Here is a 22,079-nt window from a genome sequence, read left to right as displayed (position 1 = left end):
GCCCAGATCTTGGCTTCCTAAATATAATACCATTTTCCACTATACAGAACCAGGGCTTTTTGGAAAAATGGCTGATTCCACAGCTGGGGTATGGAAGGTACAAAATAAACCTGGAACATTTTATTATCCCAGAAAGTAAGGAATTGCTTAAAGAATGGGGGACATATCAAAAGAACCATAGAAGCCAGATTGAAGGAGCTCCCATTGGCTAAATATGGGACAGTCTGAGATTGAAAAGAAATAATGATAGTAACGAATTTCAACACATTGAATGCAACAGGAATCCATGAGCCCATACTGATATAAATAAGTAAATAATGAAGAAGAAAAAAATGCTTTTTCTTATAGTAGAACACCACAGTGGACCTGAAACAAACTGACAGATATTTCTCCAGCAAAGATGGGTTTATTCGGGATCAGCAGAGAATTGCAATTTGGGGTCTGCAACCAAGACAAGCCACGTGCAAGTCCCCACAAGGCAAGGGAAGGAAGTAGCTTTTAAAAGAAAGGAAAAGAAAGTTGGAAGGGCTAGAGTAAACAAAGAGCCCATGGCTTTCATTGGCTGAGTCTTTGCCGTGGTCACAGGGCGTGAGAGATCCCCCTTCTGGTCTCCCAACTCTATTTAATTGAAATTTCCATTCATTAGTATTTTATTGCAGGGCAAAGGAAACCACAAACAAAATGAAAAGACAACCTATGGACGGGGAGAAGATATATGCAAATGATGCTACTGACAAGAGAGTAATTTCTGGGACTTCTCTGGTGGTCCAGTGGTTAAGACTCTGCGCTTCCAATGCAGGGGGCGCAGATTCGATCCCTGGTCGGGGAACTAAGATCCCACATGCCATGCAGTGTGGCAAAAAGAAAAAAGAGTAATTTCCAAAATATACAAACAGCTCAATATCAAAAAAAAACACACTCAAAAAATGGGCAGAAGACCTAAACAGACATTTCTCCAAAGAAGACATACAGATGGCCAACAGGCACATGAAAAGATGCTCAACATCGCTAATTATTAGAGAAACGCAAATCAATACTGCAATGAGTTATCATCTCACACTGGTCAGAATGGCTATCATTAAAAAGTCCACAAATAATAAATGCTGGAGAAGGTATGGAGAAAAGGGAGCCCTCCTACACTGTTGGTGGGAATGTAAATTAGTGCAGCCACTATGGAGAACAGTATGGAGGTTCCCTAAAAACTAAAAATAGAGCTACCATATGATCCAGCAATCCCACTCCTGGGCATATATCCGGAGAAAACCATAATTCAAAAAGATACATGCACTGCGATGTTCATTTCAGGATAGGGAAGGCTATTTCAGGAATAGCCAGGATAGGGAAGCAGCCTAAATGACCACCAACAGAAGAATGGATAAAGAGGATATGGTACATATATACAATAGAATTAGCCTTAAAAAAGAATGAAATAATGCCATTTGCGGCAACATGGATGGACCTAGAGACTGTCATGTTAAGTGAAGTGAGTCAGACAAAGACAAATATCATATGATATCACTTATATGTGGAATCTAAAAAAATGGTACAAATGAACTTATTTACAAAACAGAAATAGAGTCACAGATGTAGAAAACAAACTTATGGTTACTAGGGGGAAAGGGCGGGGAGGGATAAATTGGGAGAGTGGGATTGACATGTTCACACTACTATATATAAAATAGATAACTAATAAGGACCTACTGTATAGCACAGAGAACTCTACTCAATACTCTGTAATGAATGACCTATATGGGAAAAGAATCTAAAAAAGAGTGGATATATGTATATGTATAACTGATTCACTTCGCTGTACAGCAGAAACTAACACAACATTGTAAATCAACTATACATCAATAAAAATTTAAAAAACAAGACAAAAACAAAAAGATACACATACCCCTGGACGTCCCTGGTGGCGCAGTGGTTAAGAATCCACCTGCCAATGCAGGAGACACGGGTTCGAGCCCTGATCCAGGAATATCCCAAATGTCGTGGAGAAACTAAGCTTGTGCGCCACAACTACTGAGCCTGCGTTCTAGAGCCCGCGAGCCACAACTACTGAGCCCACGTGCCACAACTACTGAAGCCCGTGTGCCTAGAGCCCGTGCTCCACAACAAGAGAAGCCACTGCAATGATAAGCCCGCGCACCGCAACAAGAGTAGCCCCCGCTCGCCGCAACTAGAGAAAGCCTGTGTTCAGCAACGAAGACCCAATGCAGCCAAAAATAAATAAATAAATAAATAAATGATGACTAATAATTTAAAGTAAAATAAAATAAAAAGTTAAAAAATTAAAAAAATATATATATATATACACGTACCCCAATGTTCATGGCAGCACTATTTACAATAGCTAAGACATGGAAGCAACCTAAATGTCCATCAACAGATGAATGGATAAAGAAGATGTGGTATAGGGACTTCCCTGGTGGCACAGTGGTTAAGAATCCACCTGCCAAGGCAGGGGACACGGGTTCAAGCCCTGGTCCGGGAAGATCCCACATGCCTTGGAGCAACTAAGCCTGTGCGCCACAGCTACTGAGCCTGTGCTCTAGAGCCCGCGAGCCACAACTACTGAGCCCGCACGCCTAGAGCCCGTGCTCCGCAACAAGAGAAGCCACCGTGATGAGAAGCCCACGCACCACAACGAAGAGTAGCCCCCGCTCGCCGCAACTAGAGAAAGCCCGCATGCACATAGGGTCACCTTATCTTTGATAAAGGAGGCAAGCATATACAGTGGAGAAAAGACAGCCTCTTCAATGAGTGATGCTGGGAAAACTGGACAGGTACATGTAAAAGTATGAAATTAGAACACTCCCTAACACCATACACAAAAATAAACTCAAAATGGATTAAAGACCTAAATGTAAGGCCAGACACTATCAAACTCTTAGAGGAAAACATAGGCAGAACACTCTATGACATAAATCACAGCAAGATCCTTTTTGATCCAGCTCCTAGAGAAATGGAAATAAAAACAAAAATAAACAAATGGGACCTAATGAAACTTAAGAGCTTTTACACAGCAAAGGAAACCATAAACAAGACCAAAAGACAACCCTAAGAATGGGAGAAAATAGTTGCAAATGAAGCAACTGACAAAGGATTAATCTCCAATCTTTACAAGCAGCTCATGCAGCTCAATAATAAAAAAACAAACAACCCAATCCAAAAATGGGCAGCAGACCTAAATAGACATTTCTCCAAAGAAGGTATACAGATTGCCAACAAACACATGAAAGAATGCTCAACATCATTAATCATTAGAGAAATGCAAATCAAAACTACAATGAGGGCTTCCTTGGTGGCACAGTGGTTGAGAATCTGCCTGCCAATGCAGGGGACACAGGTTCGATCCCTGGTCTGGGAAGATCCCACATGCCGCGGAGCAACTGGGCCCGTGAGTCACAATTACTGAGCCTGCACGTTGTTGCTCCGCAACAAGAGAGGCCGCGATAGTGAGAGGCCCGCGCACCGCGATTAAGAGTGGCCCCCACTTGCCACAACTAGAGAGAAAGCCCTCGCAAAGAAACGAAGACCCAATGCAGCTATAAATAAATAAATAACTAAATAAATAAAATTAAAAAAAAAACCAAACTACAATGAGATATCATCTCACACCAGTCAGAATGGCCATCATCAAAAAATCTAGAAACAATAAATGCTGGAGAGGGTGTGGAGAAAAGGGAACATTCTTGCACTGTTGGTGGGAATGTAAATTGATACAGCCACTATGGAGAACAGTATGGAGGTTCCTTAAAAAACTAAAAATAGAACTACCATACAACCCAGCAATCCCACTACTGGGCATATACCCTGAGAAAACCATAATTCAAAAAGAGTCATGTACCAAAATGTTCATTGCAGCTCTATTTACAATAGCCAGGACATGGAAGCAACCTAAGTGTCCATCATCGGATGAATGGATAAAGAAGATGTGGCACGTATATACAATGGAATATTACTCAGCCATAAAAAGAAACGAAATTGAGTTATTTGTAGTGAGGTGGATGGAGTTAAGAGTCTGTCATACAGAGTGAAGTAAGTCAGAAAGAGAAAAACAAATACAGTATGCTAACACATATATATGGAATCTAAGGAAAAAAAAAAAAAAGGTCATGAAGAACCTAGTGGTAAGACGGGATTAAAGACACAGACCTACTAGAGAATGGACTTGAGGATATGGGGAGGGGGAAGGGTAAACTGCGACAAAGTGAGAGAGTGGCATGGTCATATATACACAACCAAACGTAAAATAGATAGCTAGTGGGAAGCAGCCGCATAGCACAGGGAGTTCAGCTCGGTGCTTTGTGATCACCTAGAAAGGTGGGATAGGGAGGGTGGGAAGGAGAGAGACGCAAGAGGGAAGAGATATGGGAACATATGTATATGTATAACTGATTCACTTTGTTATAAGCAGAAACTAACACACCATTGTAAAGCAATTATACTCCAATAAAGATGTTAAAAAAAAAAAAAAAAGAAGCCCACGCACCACAACGAAGAGTAGCCCCTGCTCGCCGCAACTAGAGAAAGCCCGCGTGCAGCAATGAAGACCCAATGCAGCCAAAAATAAATAAATAAATAAATTTTTTAAAAAAATAAAAGTCCTGTACAGTACACCTGAGACTAACACAGCACTGTAAATCAACTGTACTTCAATTTTTTTAATGGTAAAAAAAATCATAATAAATTGCAGAAAAAAAAATCAAGGTGGTTCTCTTTTTTCTTTTGGGGGGGTGGGTGGTCCCAGAACATTTTTCTTAATGTTCTAATAGAACCTCCATGAAAGGACTCATAACCATTTGGTTAAAGTTCCCCTCCCACCCGTCCCTCCTTCTACTTCAGTGATGACAGCTGGGGCGTCCAGCTTGATCTCTGGTTGTGCAATCATCCTAAACTGGCCGTCCTCTTTGGGCTGCTGAGAACTTAACATTTCCTCAGCAAGCAGGCCAGGAGTCTAGGATCTGAGACGTGATAAGAAAACTGCTTCCACATTTGTGGGCAAGGGCTGAACAAACAGCACAGCATGAGCCCTCTGTGGAAACCGAGGGAGGAAGTGCCACTGTTGCTGGGGCCCCCAGATGCCAGCAGCAGCTTCACCCCAAAGACAGGGCCTAAGAACTACCCAGCTCCCTGGGAAGCTGTCCTCCAGGTCTCCCAAATTCTGAAGGCTTAAAAAAATGACCACATGTTTGCTCATGATTTTATGGATCAACAACTGGGGCTGGGCTCAGCTTCCTTCGCCTGTGGTCTGGGGTCACCCATGCAGCTGCAGGCCTCCAGAGGCTGCACTGGAGCTGGATGGTCCAAGATGGCCTCACACGTCCGTCTGGTTCATGCTGGTTCTCAGCTGGGAGCCTCCATCCTCCTCTGTGAGGCCTCTCATCCTCCAGGGGGCTAGCCTGAGCTCCTGGACGTGGTGGCAGACGGTTCCAAGAACACAGGAGCAGAAGCTACAAGGCCACTTGAGGCCGACTGTCAGAAGGCACACACTGTCATTTTGGCCACATTCTACTGGCCGAAGAAAGTCCAAGGCCAGCCCAGAGTTACGGGGCGGGGAAACAGCCTTGACCTCTTGTTGGGAGGAGTGTGTACACTCAAGGCAGTTGAGGATGGGAGGACTTGTTGCGGCAGATCCGCCAGCAACACACCTGGTGACACTAGGCTTTCATGTGTAGCACTCCTATCACACCATCGGATGCCTGACAGCGTGGGCAGATACAGCATTTCACCAAAAAGAGCCCCGTCTTTCTCGTGGTCCAATGTCTGTCCCTGACGTGTCACTTTTCAGTCTGCACAGGGCTAAAACAGCTAACATCTATATAGTGCTTCCTACATTTCCGCAGTTGATGAAGGCACATTTAATGAGAGTAGCAATTCTTATGAAGTTGGTGCTATGATCATTCCCATGTTACAGATGAGGAAACTGAGACATAGTGACTTAAGGAACTTGTCCCAGCTCACAGTCAGTAAACAGCGGAGCTGAGATAGTGGGCTTTGCAATCCACCCTCTTGAGCATCCCACTCTACTGCCTTTTGAGGGTCTGCCTTGGAGGTATCTAGAGGTATCTTCTGTCTTGGCATTCCTCTCTCCTTCCTTGTCTAATCCGAGGGGGCCACGTCTAGTGATTTGGAAGGGGATGGTGGCTGGAGCACATATCCTTGCCCCTCTCTCTCCCCGACTGCAGCAGCCAGGGAGGCCAGCAGGCAAGGCTTGGCATGAACATCTGAGCTCCGGGGTTCACTGGGGAAGGAGGCAGGTGAGGACTTGATTTGTTTTGATGAGGTGGGCGACTGTCGACAGGGACCAGCAGGAAAGAGGAGACCTTGCCTGATCTTGTGCTCTGGAGAAAGTGCAGGCACGTGGGGTTCCCCACGAGGACTCAGCCAGAGCAGACGGGAGGGTGGGGCAGGTCTGTGCAGTTCCGGATACCAGCTGAAGGCCACTGGTTAGCACTTCCCTCACCACATACCCCTGTGTACACACACACACAGTTTCAATTATGTCCTCTTTTTTTGAGCCCAGCTCTCAGTGCTCTCAGGTATAAAGTCAAGTCCAAATAGGTGGTCATGTGACAAGGCAGCTGAGCCTGTGTCCAACTTCGATCTTGCCACTGGAACCGTCCACTGGGGACAACACCACTGTGTCACTCCCACCAGGTATCTGCCAGAACTCCAATGGGCTTTGATCATGTACAAGAAATCCTTGTAAATTTCTGCATCACTTACAAGAAATCCATGTTTATCCCTGCATCTCCCAATTGGCCCAGGTAGAGCACCCAGGGGGCAGAAGCTTCTCCACCTGTGCTTGTGTTCTGGCTGCCAGCTGGCAGGGAAAGGACTGACTATCCTTCAGCTCCCATGGCGGGAAGGAGACCCTTCCCTCTGTTTACTTGACAACTGCAAAATAATCAGGTGTTTGGATTCTAGATAGCTGAGTATAAGGCAAATTTCCATTACATATGAATTTTATTGTTTTCCACTCAGTATTAACCAAATTGATCTGTGGGGTTTTTTTTAAGACTTTTTTTTTTTTGGCCATGCCATGCAGCTTGGGGGATCTTAATTCCCTGACCAGGGATTGAACCCGGGCCCATGGCAGTGAAAGCACAGAGTTCTAACCACTGGACTGCCAGGGAATTCCCAAGACTTTATTTTTTTAGAGCAGTTTTAGGCTCACAGCAACATTGGGAGGAAGGCACAGAGATTTTCCATAGATCTACTGCCCCGACACATGCATAGCCTCCACCATTACCAGCATCCCACAAGAGCAGTACATTTGTTGATGAAATAGATTCATTTTTACATTAAGAAAATTGGTCTCAGGACTTCCCTGGTGGCACTGCGGCTAAGAATCTGCCTGCCAATGCAGGGGACATGGGTTTGATCCCTGGCCCGGGAAGATCCCACATGCCACGGAGCAACTAAGCCCGTGCGCCGCAGCTACTGAGCCTGCGCTCTAGAGCCCGCGAGCCACAACTACTGAAGCCCGCACACCTAGAGCCCATGCTCCGCAACAAGAGAAGCCACCGCAATGAGAAGCCCGTGCACCGCAACGAAGAGTAGCCCCCGCTCGCCGCAACTAGAGAAAGCCCGCACGCAGAAACGAAGACCCAATGTTGCCAAAAATAAATAAACAATTTTAAAAAAAGAAAAAGAAAATTGTTTTTAGATTTGCAGATTCAAAATGTAATGGACACTTTTACCAATGACTGTATTTTCTACAGATGAGCAGATTTCAATTGTGAATTCGCAAAGGACCAGTTCCTGCATTTGGACCTGTGTACATGCCATAGTAATGCTCAACTAAATACAAGTATACTAAGGGGTGGCTAGTGTTAAAAAAGAAAACCAAAGGGAAGAAGAGGGGTTGCTCCCACCCCTGCTCCTGTGGAAACTGGCACTTTATCTCTTCAACTGAGAAATATAAACACAAAATTGAAGTCCATCTACAACCCAGGTGAGAATTTTCTAGTGCATTGCTTTATGCTGGACATTACACAGTAGGTTAGCAAATCTGAATACCACAAAGTTTACAGACTAGTAAAGCAACTTTGACACAATTTAAATTTCTCCAGGAACTCGGGCTGCACATAAAGACTTTGAAGTGCTCCCCACTACGAACATAAATTATTACTGTAAATTCTCTATGGTATTTTGATAGCTTTTATGATATTTAGAGTATAGATAAATGGGAACATATTTTGTTCTGAGTTGTATATAAATTTGGATAGATAGGAAAGAATAAACACAGATCATAAGACAGAAAGGGAAAGGAAGTATGTACTTGGTGTATATCCACTAAAACACAGATATACATTCACACCATAATCATACACCATTTCAAGGATACCTCAGTCCATGGTATTAGCTAGCATTAAGAATATCCACGGATGGGACTTCCCTGGTGGTCCAGTGGTTAAGAATCCACCTTCCAATGTAGGGGATGCAGGTTCGATCCCTGGTCGGGGAACTAAGATCCCACTTGCCGCGGGGCAACTAAGCCCATGCACCACAACTACTGAGCCCACGTGCCACAAACTACAGAGCCCACATGCTCTGGAACCCGCGTGCTGCAACTAGAGAGAAGCCCTCGCACCGCAACGAAGATTCTGTGTGCCGCAACTCAGACCCGACGCAGCCAAAAATAAAATAAAATAAATAAATGATAAATTTTTAAGAAGAGATCCTGTTGCATAAATATGTATTAAAAAAAAAAAAAAGAATTTCCATGGAAACAGTGTAGCAGAGTGATTAAGAGTTCAGACTCTCCTGACTTGTAAGCTGCTCATTCATAGGGTATACCTTGAGAAGCCAAAATGCCAAAAAAGGTCAGGGTACTAGATACAAGGATTTGTGCAGGAAGGAGTCAGAAATCTTCAGAGAAATCTGAGTCTATTGGTGAATACTAATTTGAGCCAGTATAGTGCAAGAGTCCACAAAGCCAAGCAAAGGAAAACCACCAAAGAAAGAACTACTAAGAATCGGGGAGCTGAATGAACCAGAGCTCACACAGCTCAAAAAGTCATGGCCAGCAGACCTGTGCTAAAAGAAAGGTTAAAGGAAGTTCTGAAGGCGGAAGGCAATGATGCCAGATGGATATTCGGATCTACAAGAAGAGAGCAAGAATTCTGGAAATGATAAACACATGGGTAAATATTTCATTGCTCAATGTTTTTGAAAGATGATTGATTATTTAAAGCAAAGACAACAGTGATGAACTATAGGGTGTTTAACACATGTAGAAGTAAAATGTACAATAATATTGGTGCAAAGGATGGGAAGGGGAAATGGAAGTATACAGTTTCTACATTATATGTGAAATGGCATGCTGTCATTTAAAAGTAGACTATGATAAACTAAAGATGAATATTGTAAACCTTAGAACAACCATTTTCAAAATAACCCAAAGAAATACAGCCAATAAGGCAATAGAGGAGATAAAATAGAATAGGAAAGAAAAAAAAGAATGAAGAATACATGAAACTAATAGAAAACATACAGTGATACAGTGGGCATAAACACAATCATATCAATAATTATATTACAGATAAATGTACTAAATACTCTAAAAGACAGAGATTGACAGGCTGGACAAAAAAGCAAGACCAACCATATATGTGGTCTTGTGTTTATAAGAGATGCACATTAAATATAAAAACAAAGATATATTAAAAGAATGAGAAAAGTTAACCATGCAAACACTAATAATAAAAAAGCTGGGGCTTCCCTGGTGGCGCAGTGGTTGAGAATCTGCCTGCCAATGCAGGGGACACGGGTTCGCGCCCTGCTCTGGGAGGATCCCACATGCCGCGGAGCAACTAGGCCCGTGAGCCACAACTACTGAGCCTGCGCGTCTGGAGCCTGTGCCCCGCAATAAGAGAGGCTGCGATAGTGAAAGGCCCGCGCACCGCGATGAAGAGTGGCCCCCGCTTGCCGCAATGAGAGAAAGCCCTTGCACAGAAACAAAGACCCAACACAGCCAAAAAAAAAAAAAAAAAAAAAAAAAGCTGGAGTGGCTATATTAATACCAAACAAAATAGACCTCAGGACAAGGAATATAATCAGAAACAGACAGGAACAATTTATAATGATAAGATGGTCAATATATCAATAAATAGGACACTCCTAAATGCATCAAATAACAGAGTTTCAAACTACATGAAACAAGAACTGACAAAACTGGGGACTTCCCTGGTGGTGCAGTGGATAAGACTCTGCGCTCCCAATGCAGGGTGCCTGGGTTCAATTCCTGGTCAGGGAATTAGATCCCACGTGCATGCCACAACTAAGAGTTCACATGCCACAACTAAGGAGCCCGCCCGCCACACCTAAGACCCAGCACAACCAAATAAATAAATAAATATTGAAAAAAAAAAAAAGACCTGACAAAACTAAAAAGAGAAATAGACAAATTCAAACCTGTTTTGGAAATAAGTCAGGCCCTTTCTTCTAAGGCTAGACATATACCTTCCTTATGACACAGCAATTCCACCTCTAGATATTGACCCAAGAGAAATAAAAATATGCACACAAAAAGGTTGGTACAACAATGTTCATAGAGGATGTACTCATAGTACATATTAGCCAGAAACTGGAAACAACCTCAATGCCCATCAGTAAGAGAATGGATAAACAATGTGTGGTATATTCATACAATGGAATTATAAATACTTACAAGATAAGGGAACAAACCGCTAATGCACATAATCGCAAAGAATACAGACCGTGTGATTACATTTTTATGAAGTTTGAGAACAATCTAAACTAATTTATACTGAATGAAAGCAGCACAGTGGTTGTGTCTAGAGGCAACGGCAGGTTGATTTGATGGATAATGGAAATGTCTACATTTTGATTGGGTGTGGGTTACATGAGTGTATGCAATTTCAGAATCCATTGAACTGTATACTAAAATATATGTATTTCAGGGCTTCCCTGGTGGCACAGTGGTTAAGAACCCGCTTGCAAATGCAGGGGACACAGGTTTGATCCCTGGGCCGGGAAGATCCCACATGCTGCAGAGCAACTAAGCCCGTGCACTGCAACTACTGAGCCTGCAAGACACAACTACTGAAGCCCGTGTGCCTAGAGCCTGGGCTCCACAACAAGAGAAGCCACTGCAATGAGAAGCCCGCGCACCACAATGAAGAGTAGCCCCCGCTCACTGAAACTAGAGAAAGCCTGCGCACAGCAACAAAGACCCAATGCAACCAAAAATAAATAATAAATAAATAAATAATTTTAAAAATTAAAAAAATAAAGAAATACAATAAAATATATGTATTTCAGTGTATATCAATTATTCCTCAATTTAAAATACGGGATGGCAACAGCAATCAATATAATTTACGTTAACAGAGGTAAAAGAAAAACCTAATAGGATTATCTCAATTGATTCAGGAAATGCATTTGAAAAAATTCAAAATTCAACACCCATTTATGATTTTTAAAATTTTTAGAAAACTGGGAATGGAGGCGAGCTTCCTTAGTCTGACAAAGAACAGCTACCAAAATAAATAAATAAATAAATAAATAAAGTCAGCAACAAATATCATTATGAATGGCAAAATATTGAATACTCTCCCTGAGACTGAGAAAAAGATAAAGATGCCAGCTATCATTACTACTATTAAACATTAAACTGGATATCCTAGCCATGTCAATAGGCAAGAAAAAGACATAAAATGCATAAAGATTAGAAAGTCATTATTGTCTAGCAACATGATTGTACACATAAAAAATCCAAAATAATCTAAAAACTATTATAATTAGTGAATTTAGCAAGATCTCTAGATACCAAGTCCCTTCAACAGACCATTGTGTTTCTATATGTCTGCAACAAACAAGAAATGAAAATGTAAAAGCAGCATTATATTAAAAAAATTTTTTTTAATTAAAAAAATTAAAAAAAAAAACCCACAGCATTATTTACAATAACATCCCAAAGCACCAAACTCCTAGGAATATGTCTAAGGGAAAATGTGCACATCTCTATACTGAAAATTATGAAACATTACTGAGAAATTAAAGAACTCAAATAAATGGAACTATACACAATGTTAGCAGATTGGAAGATTCATTATTATTAAGATATCATATCTATCCAAATGAGCCTATAGATTATGTGATCCCAATCGAATCCCAACAGGTTTTTGTAGAAACCAAGAACTGATTCTAAAATGCATGTGGAAATGCAAAAGGCCAAGAATAGCCAAGTCAATACCGAAGAAACATCACAAAGCTGGAGGCCTTTCACTACCAGCTACCCAGATGTATACGTAGCTACAGTAATTAAGGCAACATGGCTATTGGCGCAAGAAGACTAACCATAATAACAGAGTAGAGTCCAGACAAGATGAAAAAAACTAAGAATTTGTTGCCAACAGAACTACCCTGAAAGAATGGCCAAAGGAAGTTCTTCAAACAGAAAAGAAATGACGAAAGAAGGAAACATGGAATATCAGGAGTGAAGAAAGGACAATGGAAAGAGTCAAAATACGAGTAAACATAATAGACTCTCCTTCTCCTCTGGAGTTTTTAATTATGTCAATGGTTAAAGCAAAAATTATAACATTGATGTGGTTCTAAATGTATGTAGAGGAAATATTTAAGACAGTGTGGGATATCTTAAATTTAAACATTTAAGATAAGTGCGGGAGGACAAAGGGGTCTAAATAGAGGTAAGGTTTGCACACTTCACTCAAACTGGTAAAATGAGGAAAGCAATAGACTGTGATGAGTTACATATGCCTCATATAATGCCTAGAGCAAGCACTTTAAAACCTATACAGGGACTTCCCTGGTGGTGCAGTGGTCAAGAATCCACCTGCCAATGCAGGGGACACGGGTTCAATCCCTGGTCCAGGAAAATCCCACATGCAGCAGAGCAACTAAGCCCATGTGCCACAACTACTGCGCCTGTGTGCCACAACTACTGAAGGCCATGCACCCTAGAGCCCGTGCTCTGCAACAAGAGAAGCCACAGCAATGAGAAGCCCGCGCACTGCAACGAAGAGCAGCCCCCACTCTCTGCAACTAGAGAAAGCCCATGCGCAGCGATAAAGACCCAATGCAGCCAAAAATAAGTAAATAAATTTATAAGACCTATACAAAGAGATACACTCAAAAACGCTATAGATAAATTGGGACTTCCCTGGTGGTCCAGGGGTTAAGACTCCGTGTTTCCAATGCAGGGGGCGCAGGTTCCAGCCCTGGTCAGCGAACTTAGATCCCACGTGCCATGAAGCATGGCAAAAAAACACAAAAAACAAAAAAACCCACAACCACTATAGATAAATCAAAATAGAATGCTAAAAATAACCCACAGAAAGGCAGAAAAAGGTGGGAGAGGTGGGGATTGGGGGCAGTGGGGAAGAAATAACAAGCCAGGCAAAGAGGAGTGAAAAAGCAAGGCCACCGGTGTGAGAATGGCATGCATACAGGAGACCTACAAGAAAGTAGGTGTTGCTATTGTAGAAAATATAAGGCAGGAATATTACTAGAGTAGTAGGCAAGGTCCAGACCATTGACAGCCTTTAATGAGAAGCATCAGAGCTTGGCTTTGTTCTGAGGCACTGGGCCTGAGGACAAAATCCAATCTGTACATTCCCTATGAGAATTATTTTCTTTTTTTCTTCTTTTCTTTCTTTCTTTTTTTTTTTTTTTTTTAATGAAATAGCCCCATTAGAATTTTGGTTTTCAAAATCAGTAGTCCCCAGCTACTCTTTTCCCACTATTTTCTTGCCCAGAGTCATCAACCACTTTCAAATCTTCCAGCCGAGCTTTGGCATTTACCTCCTTTCTTTTTTTTTTTTGCCGTTCTGCGCGGCATGCGGGATCTTAGTTCCCCAACCAAGGATCAAACCTGTGCACCAGCAGTGGAAGCACAGAGTCTTAACCACTGGACCGCCAGGGAAGTCCCAACCCCCATACTTCTAAATTACATGCTTGCATTGATACTTCTTATGTTTTTGATTTTAGGCATTACCTACTGTTGTCTCACAGGGAAAATGAGGATTTGGCTGCCTACCCTACTCTACCCTACCACACACATGCAACTTGATTAGATAATAATTTTTAAAAATATTTATTTATTTATTTATTTGTTTGCACCAGGTCTTAGTTGCAGCAGGCGGGCTCCTTAGTTGTGGCACGTGGGCTCCTTAGTTGTGGCATGTGAACTCTTAGTTGCAGCATGTGGGATCTAGTTCCCTGACCAGGGATCGAACCCAGGCCCCCTGCACTGGGAACACGGAGTCTTATCCACTGTGCCACCAGGGAAGTCCCTATCATAATTTTAGTTAGTTCAGAATCCAGTGTTCACGTTATTAAGGTTAAATAAATGCTATCCACAGTGGGGCCATGTAGTAAACTATAATTACTTTTCCTTTCTTGCACAACTTTCCCAACCCTGCCCTGGCATTGATATTTGTTATATTTTGTGGTTAGCTCTGTTTTCTACATAGCTGTCAGTAATTCTAGCTCAAATTTTCTGCCAGTTGCCTAACTACCCACTCAAGCTGATTATTTATGTCAAGGAGTCTATCTGTTTCATTATTGGGGAAGAAATCTTTCCCTGAATTTCTGATCTCCTGTAATCTGTCCTGGTTGTCCTCCTCACCTGGCCCATGTTTTCAGTGTCATCCTGGCAACTCTTTTCTGAGCTGAATCTCCTTTCCTTACCCCATGTCTTCTTCCTAGTTTACACTCTCATTTTGGTGGAGCAAGTCCTCTGGTACCTTCCTTTTGAAAAGGAGTAAGAGGGCGTTTTGAAGACATTAACTCTGAAAAGTCTATTCCTCCCTTGCATCAATAGTTTGGCTAGGTATAGAATTCCAGATTGGAAATACTTTTCCTTCATAGTTTTCAAGACATTACTCCATTGCTTCCTTGCCTCTACTTTTTTTATATATATAAATTTATTTATTTTATTTTATTTATTTATTTTTGGCTGCGTTGGGTCTTCGTTGCTGTGCGCAGGCTTTCTCTAGCTGTGGCGAGCGGGGGCTACTCTTCGTTGCGGTGCACGGGCTTCTCATTGCAGCGGCTTCTCTTGTTGCGGAGCATGGGCTCTAGGCATTCGGGCTTCAGTAGTTGTGGCACTCGGGCTCAGTAGTTGCGGCTCGCGGGCTCTAGAGCACAGGCTCAGTAGTTGTGGCGCATGGGCTTAGTTGCTCCGCGGCATGTGGGATCTTCTCGGACCAGGGCTCAAACCTGGGTCCCCTGCATTGGCAGGCGGATTCTTAACCACTGAGCCACCAGGGAAACCCCCTTGCCTCTACTTTTACCTTTGAGGAACCTAAAGCCATTCTTGATCTTTTTTAATATGACCTGTTTTTTTCTCTCTGTGGAATTATGTAGAATCTTCTCTGGGCATTGCGGGCCCTTTCATTCTGGAAACTCATGTCCTTCAACACTGAGAAATTTTATGGAATTATTTTAATCAATGATTTGTACCCTTCTCTTTTCCTCTCTCTTTCCAGAACTTCTATTATTTGGGCATCGGGCCTCCTACATTTACCCTGTAATTTTTCTTATGTTTTTTTCTCCTATTTTTCATCCAGTTATCTTATTTGCCCTCCTCTCTGGAAGCATTAAGTATTCATACATTCCCTTAATATGCCTGGCTTCATTAATGTACCACGTCTTCAACTGTGCCTGGTATCCTACAGACCAAGACTCTATTTAACTCTTTAGAGGAAAACAAGCCTCTGTTCTTTTGCCAAGGTTGAGGGGAAGTCACGTGAAGAGTGTGTGGAAGGGAATTGTCTTAAACAGATTTCTATCTATCCTTATTATAGTTCACCCCCTTATCCTATTTCCAGAGGTACAAAATGCCAAAAATTCCTAACCCCTTTGAAGTTTCTATAGTACAGTATAGTTTGGTTCCTGGCTCCTCACTAAAAGTTCAGTTATGCAGCTATCTGGAGTTGCTAAATCAGTTACCCCTTATCCTTCTGCTTTCAATTTGCAGAACTGTGCTGCTGTTGTCTCTAATCCTCTCTTCCTCAACCTTGTGGGTTTACGCTTTTAAAAAATCCCTTTATTATCATCTTAGTGGGGTTTTAGGAGGGAATATAAATAAAGGCATGTGTTCAGTCTGTCATCTTTATTCAGAATCCTATAAGGAATGTTTAGTGTTTTTATTTTAATGATGCTCTTTTAAGAGTTTAATAGAAGACTTCCTGGTCATGTGGACTCTTATAGTCAAGTATTGTCATGTGGTTTCAGTGTCCACATTTGTACTGATGATTACTTACCAATTTCCTAAAATGTCATACTTTAACTAACTTCTACCATAGTGTTTCTCAAACTAGAGGGCAGGGCTTTCCTATATATAGAAAAGTATTCTCACACTTGAAAAATTGCTATCAGTGATACAGACCCCCTGAAAATTTTTAAGCAGAAGAGAGATATGGTCAGATCTCCATCTTATATAAGTCACATTGGCAGCTAGCTGAGCGAAAGGTAAATTTGGGAGAACAAGATGGAAAGCAGGCTGGTGAATTAGAAAATAATTGTAACCCAAGTGGATATGGACCACGTGGAGAGATGAGCACAGAGTTGTAAAATATTTAGGATCAAGACAGCAAATGGGGACTTCCCTGGTGGCGCATTGGTTAAGAATCCTCCTGCCAATGCAGGGGACACAGGTTCGAGCCCTGGTCCGGGAAGATCCCACATGCCAGGGAGCAACTAAGCCCGTGTGCCACAACTACTGAGCTTGCGCTCTAGAGCCCGCAAGCCACTACTGAGCCCGTGTGCCACAACTACTGAAGCCCGCACGCCTAGAGCCCGTGCTCCCCAACAAAGAGAAGCCACCTCAATGAGAAGCCCGCGCACTGCAACGAAGAGTAGCCCTCGCTCGCCATAACTAGAGAAAGCCCGCGTGCAGCAACGAAGACCCAATGCAGCCAAAAATAAATAAATATATTAAAAAAAAGATACCATATGGATTCAATTTGGATTCCAAACTAATAAAAAAAAATCACGGTGAACAGTGTTAAGCATCATAGACAGAAAAATAATAAATCACTGTGATTTATTTCGGGAATAGTTAATTCATTATAATAAATACAATATTATGGAAGCACAATTGAGATTAATGATGAAATCACTTTAAGTTTCATAATTTTAACATTTTTGCTTCCTATTGTTACCGAGACCAATTATAATTGTGCAAAATCTTATCAACTGCACTGTCATACAAATAGGCAAATTATCTATTGTCAAAACTAGTTTCTCATTTCTGACAAAATAACATTTATTTTTTCAAGAAGACATTTTCAAGGGGTTAAAAAAAAAAACTTCCCATTAAGAGGTCTATAGAGAAGAATGTAAAAAAAAGAAACGTTTTACATCTTGAAAAGCATTAGGCACTAATTGTTTGAATCACAAATGCTAATCCATATTCTGACTGATCCAGAACATCCCAGCTGATATTCAAAATTTTGTCATCAGCTGTATTTTCTTTTTGTAAGCTCAGTTTCTACTCAGCTTCAATTCAGTGCATAAATCTGTCTTCTTATAAATTCTTGAAATACAACTGGAACAATTTTCATCATGGCTTTTTTTCATAAAATAATTAATCATCTAAAAATGGTTTTGATTGAAATGACAAAACTAGCTTCTGATGCATAATTAGAACATCTGATAAATTTTGATTAGGAACTTGCTTGAAATTCATGCCATTTCAGATACTGCAAAATAAATTGATTTTAGTAAAAAAAATTTTTTTTACAAAGATGCTTATAAAAATCCTTTCAGGGCTTCCCTGGTGGCGCAGTGGTTGAGAGTCTGCCTGCCAATGCAGGGGACACGGGTTCGAGCCCTGGTCTGGGAAGATCCCACATGCCGCGGAGCGACTGGGCCCGTGAGCCACAATTACTGAGCCTGCGCGTCTGGAGCTTGTGCTCCGCAACAAGAGAGGCCGCGATAGTAAGAGGCCCGCGCACCGCGATGAAGAGTGGCCCCCACTTGCCGCAATTAGAGAAAGCCCTCGCACAGAAACGAAGACCCAACACAGCCATAAATAAATAAATAAAACTAAATTAAATTAAATTAAAAAATTAAAAATAAAAAAAAAAATTCTTTCAGAACTTAGAGTACTTGAAGTTTGATCTCTCGGTTCTGTAAAACTTAATCTTAGGTGAAACGTATGTATACATGCTCGAGATTTTAATTCAACTTGATGACATATTTCTAAGATATCTAACGAAGTATATTTCACATGTAGACAAAAGAAAAAAATTAACTTTTTATTATGGAAAATTTCAAACATATACAAAAGTAGAAAGAAGTGTTATGAACTCCTACCAGGCAGCTCATATTAATAATAATTACTATAAGTACTAATACAACATAACATAATATAAACTCATAGCCAATCTTGTTTCATCTGTAGTCCCCATCCCCTCCCCACTTATAGCCCACACTTGATTATTTTAAGCAAATCCCATGCATCATATTGTTTCATCTGTAGGTATTTCAGTATGTATTACTAACAGATAAGAACTCTTTAAAATAATGTTATCACACCTAAAAAATTTAACAGTTCCTTAGATTCACCAGACATCCAGTTTGTATTCAAATTTCCCTGACTCAAACAGTAGAATTGTAAGAAAACATATCAACAGAAAAGCCAACATTAAGTTAAAAACCATTGCAGGGGATAAACTTCCAGCATGACAGCCGAAGGAACTCCATAGACCCACTATGCAGTGAAACTGGTGAAAAGTATAAAAAGATAATCATTTGAAGTATCTGGAAACGGTCTTAAGGATATACAGCAAATGAAGAAACATCTATTGAAGGAAATCTACTAAAAGTTGATAAGAGTCTTTGAGCCAAAATTGCGCCCACTCTCCCTACTCCCAGCCCAGTGGAGACAAAAACTCCACTCCAGATTGGTACAGCCAAGTGCACAGGGCTCCCTCTCCCATCAGTTCCTGGTCAGAGGGCTTGCTTTCTGGGAGGAGCAATATATCAGCATTTCTCATCCTGCCCCAGCTACCTGTTGCTGAGGCTAAGTTCTGGGCAAGTGTGACCCAGAGGTGGGACTCCCTTCTGCTCAGCCCCCAGTCATGGCACGGGGGCTCCACCTCGGGCGTTGTGTCACTGAGGATACTGGGACCTTGGTCATCCTTGCCCTGGCTATAAAGTGGTGGTTCTATGCCAGGAGAGGCAAGCAGAGAAGACTTGAGGCTACCGCCTCTCTACTGCCACATGGTCAACTCCTAAACAGGGGTATCACGCAGAGAGAAGCACATCAATCACTGTCCCCAACCCCAGCTGGAGTCCAGGCTCAGAGATTTTGCCTAGGGATAGAAGCAGGCTATAAAACAGACAGGTCTAATCTCTTCCCAAAGGAACTGACTTCATCTGCAACAGAGAGTGAAGAAGTTCAAGCCTAAGGATGCTCTCAGAAAAGGAGGTTGTGGTGAAAGGCAACTGGGAGGAGATTGGTAGATTCCATGAAGATACAAGCTAAAGTGTAAGCCAGCTAGCTTGCAGGAGAGAACCAGGGAGGGAAACAGCAGACACTAACCTCAGGAGCTACTCCTTCAAAGGAGCCTGAGCCTGTAGACCAATTTATGTCCCAGGGCATTTTTGTAAGCGATAGATCAATAGCTGTCAATTAATGGATCTTGACAGCTGGGTGTGGTCAGGGAAAGAGGGGAAGAGAGTCTAGCCCCTCAGTGCAGTCCCAGGGTGACTGTGGACAGACCCTGAACTGCACACTCCTGTGGAGCAACAACAGAGCTTTAACACTTCAGGGGAGTGAGGAGGGAGGCGTCACTAAAATAAGCCAGCCAGTCACTGAACAAACAAGCAAGTAACAATAAGCCTGGGGCCAGGAGGTGGGGGTGGGGACTAGTACCCAGAGTTGCTACAATATATTATCTAAAATGTCCAGTTTCCAACAAAAATATACGAGACAAGCAAAGAAGCAGGCGTAAAAAATTAATAAACAGAAACTTCAATTAAACAGAGCCGGGAGACGGAAGAGGGTAGCTCTCATGCCCTGCGAGGGCTGCAGAACCCAACAGGAAGAAGAAAGACTCCTCTTCCTTCCTGGCAAGGACTCAGCCAATGAAAAGCCATGGAGTAGCCCTCCCAACTCCCTTTTCCCCTCTATAAAAGCCATCTCCTTCCCTTGCCCTGGGGGACTTGCACATGGTCCATAGTTGCAGACCCTGAATTCCAATTCTCTGCTGATTCCAATTTTTTTTTTTTTAATTTAAGTGTAGTTGATTTACAATGTTGTGGTAGGTTCAGGTGTACAGCAAAGTGATTCAGTTATATATTGTATATATTGATATCTATATATACATTCTTTTTCAGATTCTTTTCCATTATCGGTTACTGCAAGATACTGAGTATAGTTCCCTGTGCTATACAGTAGGTCAAATAAAACCATTTTTGCTGGAGTAATATCTGTCCGTCTGCTTGTTTCAGGTCCACACAAGAAAGCATAACTCACATTGGAAAAAGGCAGGCAGCAGGAACCACCTCGTGGGAGTGGTCGGATGTTGGATTTAACAAAGACCTAAAAGTAGCCCTGAGGCGGACACTTTTTTTTTTTTTTTCAAATTCAGAGTCAGAGGTAGACACAGCAAGACTAGAACTGGAAAATGTCTGCTCCATTGTCCCACTGGGAATGATGAAGGCCCTGGTAGCCTCACTGGGGACAGTTTCAGTGGTGAAGTAGGTAAAGAAACCAGATTCAGAAAGAAATGGTGACAACATGGACTTCCCACCAAGAACAAGGATGAAAAGGAAAGGGTAGCTAGGAAGAGTGTCAGCTCAACAGAGGTTTTGCTTGACTTTGTTTTGCTTTGCTTTGCTTTTCAGGATGAGATATTTGGGGGCATGTTCAAAGGCCAGGATAAGGACCCTGTAGATAGGGAGGAGATGGCTGCAAAAGCAAGACCAGAAGAGGTGGGAGCACACAGCAGGGAGGCCGGCTTTCCCTGGAGGAGAGCCTGCAGGGATGCAGGTGAAGATGCATGGGTATGAATATGTTGGTTGGGAGGCCTCAATGGGTGGGGCATATTCTGCACATGATAGCAGAGGCACTAACTGCCTATTGTCCCAGACTATCTTTCCAAGAATGTTGGTATATAGCAAATGGTCTTGGAAGATAAAGATAATGCCCCCACCTGGAGTAGAGGGCAGATTTTCTTACTTCCAGCATAATTTGTAATGCCTCCCTCTAGGGCAAGGGCAGGTTTGCTTGCAGCCCACTGTAGAAGATTCTGGTTTTCCTCATTCAGGGTTCCTCAGCTGTGCTGCAAACCCATTGAGTGTGCAGCAAACCCGTTGTGGGGCCCCTCCTAGGTCCCTCGGCCTCACCCTTGTGGGGTCTGAGGGGCAAGACTTCTCATGAAGTCTATGTTGCTTGCTGTGTCACGAGTAATCACGTCCTTTGTCTCTGACCCTGGAGTCCCGTGTCTTCTGCCAGCATCCATAAAACTGTAGCAGGCTGACCTGTTAGCCTGAACATAGGGTAAACCTCAGACCCTTCACAGTTCTGGCCAGAGGTGACTTTGTAGTTGAGGGCATGGGAAGTTGAAGCTCCCCTCTCAGAGGTATGGCAGGGAGAAGAGGAGGCTTGAGGAAAGAGGTGACGCTCTGGAATCACCGCTGAGCAGGATGGAAGTTGGACAAGGACAAGGAAATGGCTGGTGTGGGGAGCCCCGCTGACGCACAATGTGTACCATTCTACTCTGGAATAAGACACTGGCTAGCAGCTCTCAGCCAGGCCGGGGAGTGGGCAGCATGGGGGAGGGGACACTGAACAGGCAGATCAGAGTGTGAATCCAGGTTGGAGTTCTGCTGGGCGGAAAGCCAGGAAGACAAGAGAATCTGGGTTACGATGAGAGAGTAGCTTTTAGGTTATGACTCCCCGGGTCCCGGCTGGATAGGAAAGAAAGCTTCAGGGAGAGGGCTGATCTGTTGGGAGACAGAGGAGGGGTGGAGAGACTGCAAGCTGCAGACAGGAAGGAGAACCCCACATGGTAGATAGGAGACTCCGGTCTGAGCGGGGTATTGCTTTTTAGGCACTGGAGGTG

Source organism: Eschrichtius robustus, chromosome 20 (genome assembly GCF_028021215.1).
Source record: "Eschrichtius robustus isolate mEscRob2 chromosome 20, mEscRob2.pri, whole genome shotgun sequence".
NCBI lineage: Eukaryota > Metazoa > Chordata > Mammalia > Artiodactyla > Eschrichtiidae > Eschrichtius > Eschrichtius robustus.
This window is presented reverse-complemented; position numbering follows the sequence as displayed.